The sequence below is a fragment of the Dipodomys merriami genome, unplaced genomic scaffold (genome assembly GCF_024711535.1).
Source record: "Dipodomys merriami isolate MVZ:Mamm:240054 unplaced genomic scaffold, mDipMer1.0.p SCAF_18, whole genome shotgun sequence".
NCBI classification, from domain to species: domain Eukaryota; kingdom Metazoa; phylum Chordata; class Mammalia; order Rodentia; family Heteromyidae; genus Dipodomys; species Dipodomys merriami.
The window spans coordinates 6712289-6718939 of NW_027203159.1; the positions used below are offsets into that span (position 1 = coordinate 6712289).

At 45.7% G+C, this 6651-nt stretch overlaps 1 pseudogene; it reads left to right on the forward strand.

Annotated features, from left to right (window-relative positions):
* Positions 1-1602: 1602 nt before the first annotated feature.
* On the forward strand, positions 1603-3016 carry LOC138829986 (carbohydrate sulfotransferase 7-like; annotated as a pseudogene).
* The last annotated feature ends 3635 nt before the right edge of the window (positions 3017-6651 follow it).

Below are 6651 nucleotides of genomic sequence, written 5' to 3' on the forward strand. Positions count from 1 at the left end.
ATCACTACAAGTCTCCCAAGTTTGTATCTGTGCCCTTTATTCTGAGATAGTCTATGAAGCATTCACTTTGCAATCACGTTGGGTTCCAGAAAAAAGATTCATTGATAAGCATCTTGTGTGAAAGCCAAACTGCCCCTCAAACAGGCAGTGTCTTCTTATCTTCTTAAAGGAAACAACCAAAAATTCAGATTACTGATCAGGCAACTTGTTCCTGTTTTGTTCCAGCAGTAAAACAATGACTTCTCTGGATACTTCCAGAGCCAAAGACTGAGCTGATGACCACCTAGGCCATATCTATGACATGGGAACTGTTTTTAAACTATCTATACCTTTCTCACCCACTGCTCCCAAATCTCCCTATTTAGCCTGAAGCCTATGCCTATGACCCTGAAGATGACTAAAGATGTCTTTCCATGGCTGCCAGTTAATAAATCTGTCTCTGCCCTTTCCCATGTCTCTTTATTTAGCATCTGGGCCAAGTGGACACCCTTTAACTTGGGACTTGCGTACTTTTGGCATGGGGTCCACAAACTCAGCTTCAGAACCAAAGATTGATAAGGCCATTTTATTTTCTTTTCTCTTATGGCTATATTGGAGTTTAAAGCCAAGGCTTCATGCATGCTTAGGCCAGACCTAGCACTTCCAATTTTCACTGCCCTTATCTGCTAGGCACCTTTACTGTCTTTCTCCTGTGATTCTGCTTGTCCTGATTGCTCTCAAACATCCCTCCAACCTAGTCACTTTTCTTAACTGCTATTACCCTAGCTTAAGTGACTGTCCTCTGGCACACAGCACCAACTGCCTAGCCAGGGTTGGGGACATTTCTCAGTTGGTAGAGCATCTGGAAACCAGCCCAAGAAGACAAATCTGACAGCTTTTATCCCAAGATAAACAGCCCAAGATGGAGGCGCTGCTCAAGTGGTAGAGCACTAGTATTAAAAGGAGGAAAGAAAACAAGAGAGAGCATGAGGCCCCAGATCAAGACCCTATATCAGCACTTAAAAATACAATTAAACAATGATTTGCTATCTCTGAATTGAATACTAAACAGGGAGCAGAACATGAGAGGAAGTGGTCAAGGAGCTTCACCAACGTGGGGGATATGAACAAGTGGCTGGAAGGACATCCAGAGCTCTGTAACATCCACACAGTGGCTGATAAAGGGGGGTGCTGGAATCAGATACTGACAAGTAGTTATTTGCTTAGGACAGAGATGACCAAGCAGGGGACAAAACACAGAAGGGGCAATGGTTCTCTGGATGGAGTGTGTCCAGTTATCCTGGCACATTTTGTTCACATGAGCCCCTCCCTTGACTTATCTGGGAATGGTTAGCGGAATAGGTGGGCTCCGGCTGGTACGCCATCAGCCAGTCACAGCCCCGCCCCAGCAGTGGAGCAGTGTACTATCCCTGAAGGATAGAAAGGTTGAGAAAGCTGCGGAGCTGTAGGAGAGGCGGGCAGCTGCCCAGCCTACCAATAGGCGCCTCAGCAGAGGCGGTGGGGCGGTCATTAAATGCAATATCGTCTCCTAAGTTCCCCTCTGTGGTGGTGCTCAAAGGGCCCAGAGAGGCCAGAGGAGCGCACTCGGGACAGGGGTGAAAGATGGAGAGCCGGCGGCATCGCCACCGTGTGTATTGCCAATTTGCGCTGCTCTTGGTGCTGTATACACTCATGCTGCTGCTGTCCCCTCCGGGTTGGACGGCAGCCTCGACCAGGATAAGGGCATAGGCCACTGCTCCATCCTGCAGCACAGGAATGTGGAGTGTGGAGTGTGGAGCTTGGAGGCAGTGGCAGCTGGCGAATGAGAGCAGGGCCCCGAGGGGCGGTCTCCCCTTATAGTGGACGCAGATCAGTCGCCCAGTTTCTCAAACAATCTCAGCTTCATAGGGGATGCTTTGGCCCTTGAGAAACAACACATCTATGTGCACGCCACCTAGAGCACCGGCTCGTCGTTCCTGGGCGAGCTCTTTAACCCGCATCCGGATGCGGACATTTTCTACTTGTATGAGCCCATGTGGCATCTGTGGCAAGCACTATAGCCTGGTGATGCTGCACGACATGCTGCGCTCACTATTCCGCTGTGACTTCTCTGTGCTGCGGCTCTATGTGCTGCCCGGGGACCCTGCCGCAGGAGCCTTGGATGCAGCTAATCTCACCACAGCTGCCCTCTTCCGTTGGCAAACCAATAAGGTCATCTGTTTGCCATCGCTGTGTCCTGATGCAACCGGTGCGGGCAACGACGTGGGTCTCGTGGAGGACACTGCCTGTGAGCATAACTTCCCACCTGTGGCACTGCGTGCTCTTAAGGCCAAGTGCCGCAAGTAACAGGTTGTGGTCATCAAAAACGTGCGTCTGCTGGACTTGGGCGAATTAGTGCCTCTGCTACGCGACCCGGGCCTCAACCTGAAGGTGGTGCAGCTTTTCCGAGATCCAAGGTTTTGCACAACTCATGCCTCAAGTCCAGTGGCTTCTCAGTGAAAGCATCCAGGTTATGCGTACCTACCAAAGGGATGACTGCGTCCACCAGGTTCTGCTGGCTCACGGGTGGGAGCTTGTCCTGGGAGTCAATCTCGATCGCTGCACTCTGCGCACTCCGATTTCTTCTTGACTGGAGCGCTTGAAGTGTTCTGGGAGGCCTGGCTGCGCGACCTGCTGTTCACTCGAGGTGCTCCTGCCTGGGTGCGGGGACGCTACGTAAGACTGTGCTATGAGGACAGCACCGAGGCCAATTGCGTTGCCTGTTGTGCTTCTCTGGGCTGCGCTCACTCTCTGCACTGGACGCCTTTGCGCTCAACATGACTCAGAGCACAGCCTATAAAGTGGATCGGCTCTTTCACTTATCCGCACGTGATTCCTTGAGGCTGTCCACGCCTGGCGTGAAAGCCTGAGCTTAGAGCAGGTGCACCAGATGGAAGCTGCCTGTGCACCAGCCATGCGTCTACTATCCTACCCTCGCAGTGGAGAGGAGGGCCATTTGGAGCCATCCAGGGAGACTGAGGCTTATGGTGCCTTGTAACCCTGCACACTCACCCTCATTGAGGAAGATCCAGGTAAGATAGCTCTGCACTGGGCAGGTTCCTGGATCGACCTGAGAGGGAGTCAGGAGAGCACAGTGCCATACTGTGGAGATCTGGTCCCAATAAGCGGGGGAAGTCCTCCCTGCAAAATCTGGTAGATTGCCCGGTTTCAACAGTTTAGCCACCTTACCATAGCAGGACGAATTTGAGAGTAAAGAGGATATTTAAATGTAGCTGAGACAGAGCTCAGGCCTCTGAGAACCCACTCCCATTTATGAAGAAGAAAGAAGCAGAACCCAAGGGACAGCAAATAAAACTCCAAGGTAGTCATAAAGGAATTTGACTTTTGAGAACTGTCATGAGGAGTAGGGATTTAAGACACACTTTGAGATTGATAGCTATAAAACTGATGCCAATTTGTCAATTTTGCAGTGGTACCTGCTGGTTCAGAGAAAGCCAAAACACTGTTTGCCGCTTCTTAATCCTACCTATTCTTACTCTTTCTGCTACATGCAGCATTTCTCTTTTGCTTAAGCTCCAGGGCTTCCTCCCAAGTAGCAAGCAAGAAAGTAAGCAAGCAGCAGCTCTGAACAGTGCATTTACTTTTATGTACTTCAGGCCCTGTTATAATGGAATGGAACCGATGTTGCTGTGTCCTGGTTTGGGTTTTCCCCTCGCCTACCCTCCCCCCTTCCTTTTCTCCCCATGTTTGCAGGATATTTGACCACATCCCCTTAACATCAGGTCGCAAAAGCTGCCTGGTCAGCTTCCTCTAGTGCAATAAGACCTCAGGGCTGAATGCCACCCCTCCTCCAACTCCATCCCATCCCTCCTTCTCTGTTATACACATCCTAGGGCATGAACTCATGACTTGAATGCTGGCCCTGAGCTTTTCTGCTAGAGGCTAGGTCTTTACCATTATAGCCACAGCTCCACTTTCAGTTCTTTTGGTGATTTGTTAGAGATAAGATTCTTGTGGTCTTTCCTGCCCCAGCTGTCTTTGAACCACAATCCTCAAGTTCAAAGTTACATAGCTAGGATTATAGGCATGAGCCATGGGTGGCTGCTGTCCACCCCATCACTTTGAGAACGTCACCCTCTTCTTTTGGGGGCAATTTCTTTTGGTAAAGCAGTTTTTAGAAGATTATACATAATGGTTTCCAAATGTCTTCAGTGCCAGGCCAACAGGTACATGTAATACTGGAAACCAGGGAAGAGATGGCTTGCATGCTGCTGACCTTATGAGTCTAGTTAGTTGCAGGGTCAAGCATTTCCCCATTGTGTGAGTTGGCAGGATGCCACCTTCTGCATGGTGCAGACCAGAAGAAAAGCCACATGGCAGTGTAGTTGGAAGTGACCAAAGTTTCCTCCATTCATTATCTTATTTATTTTTATTTTTGTGAACATACTTACAGAGGGTTTACAATTACATGGGCAAGATAATGAGTACATTTCCTATCAAGCATTGCAACCTCCTCCTTTGTTTACCCTTCACATCCCTTCCGAGGCTCCCCACCCACCAAATCCTTCCCCCCATGCTTGCCCCCATCGCACCCCCCACCAATGTTGTAAAGTTCGTTTTCGACATGACAATTTGTACTTCTCATTGTTGCAACAGGTCGACCTGTATCCTTAAACGACTTGTTTTTCCCCAAATCCTCTCCAAATTATACCGACATCAAATATAGTGAAAGCAGGGGATATACTGTGGGGGAGGGACATACAAAGCAACAAAGAAATTAGCTTATAAATGTGTTAGAAATATGCATGAAAGAAAAATACGTTTAAATACATATCTAAGAGTTCATATTCCTAACATCACATTGTGTGACCTTTTCTGCTTGACTCAAACATATACTAGATATGGCAAATAAGGGAAACCATGGGACCTATGTTTCTTTGGGCTTGGCTTACTTCACTTAATATAATTTTTCCCAAGGCATTCCATTTCCTAACAAATGGGGCAATATCATTCTTTCTGATGGAGTCATAGAATTCCATTGTGTATATACACCATATTTTCTTATCCATTCATCTACTGAGGGGCATCTGTGTTGGTTCCATATTTTACCTATGGTAAAAAAATCCTGCAATAAATATAGTTGTGGTGGTAGCTTTAGTGTGGTCTTGTTTGTAAACATTTGGGTAAATGCTCAAAAGTGGGATTGAGGGGCCATAGGTGAGCTCTATGTGAAGTCTTTTGAGGAACCTCCATACTGCTTTCCAAAATGGTTGAACAAGTTCACACTCCAACCAACAATGAAGTAAGGTTCCCTTCTGTCCCCTCCAGCGTCTGTTGTTGTTAGAGTTCTTGATTTTTGCCATTCTAACTGGAGTGAGGTGGTATCTCAATGTTGTTTTGATTTGCATTTCTTTTATAGCTAGGGAGGTTGAGCATTTCTTCGTGTGTCTATTAGCCATCCTTCTTTCTTCTTCAGAGAAGTTTCTCTTTAAGTCTTTAACCCATTTATTTATTGCGCAGTTGTTTTTCTGAGGATTTGTTGTTGGAGGTTTAATTTTTTAAGTTCCAAGTATATTTTAGATATGAGACCCTTGTCCATTGTATGGCTAATGAAGATTTTCTCCCAATCCATGGGCTTTCTATTGATCTTGCTAGCTATGTCCATTGCCATGCAGAAGTTTTGCAACTTAATGCAATGTCATTTATCCAAATTTTCTTTCATTTGTTGTGTTTCGGTTCTCTATTAAGAAAATTTTGGTCTGAGCGAAGGAGACCTAGGGTTTCTCCTATTCCATCCTGTAATGTTCTCAGAGTGTCTGCTTTGAGTTCAAGGTCTTTGATCCATTTGGAGTTGATTCTGGTGCAGGGTGATATATAAGGATCTACCTTTAGTTTTCTACAAGTAGTTAACCAATTTTGTCAGCACCATTTACTGAAGAGGCTGTTTTTCTTCCAATCTATTTCTTTTAAAATTAGAAGATTAGATGGCTATAGGTCTGTAGGTTCATTTCTGCGTTTTCAATTCTATTCCATTGGTCCTAAGGTTTGTTCTTATGCCAGTACCAACCTGTTTTGATTACTATGGCTTTATAGTAGAGTTTGAAATGTGGTATGGAAATTCCTCGAACAGTATTCTTTCCGTTGAGGAGAGTTTTTGCTATTCGGGGTCTTTAATTTTTCGATAGGAATTTTTGGATTGCCTGTTCTATTTCCTTGAAGAATGAGGTTGGAATTTTGATAGATATAGCGTTGAATCTGTAGAGAGCCTTGGGAAGTATTGTCATTTTCACGATGTTAATCTTTCCAATGCAGGAGCATGGGAGGTATTGCCATTTTCTAAGTTCTGTTCTCATTTCCTTTTTCAAGATTTTTAAAGTTTTCACCATAGAGGCCCTTCACTTCTTTGGTTAATTCCTAGGTATTTTATTTTTGTGGGGCTATTACAAATGGAGTTGCTTTCCTAATTTCAACCACACTTTTCTCATTGTTGGCATACAGAAAAGCCATTGATTTTGGGGAGTTAATTTTATTCCCTGCTACTTTGCCAAAGTTTTGAATCAGCTTGAGTAATTTGGGAGTGGAGTCTATCGGATTCGTTAAATACAAGATCATGTTATCTGCAGAGGGAGAGTTTTATTTGGATCCCCTTTAAGTTTGCATCTTGTCTTATTG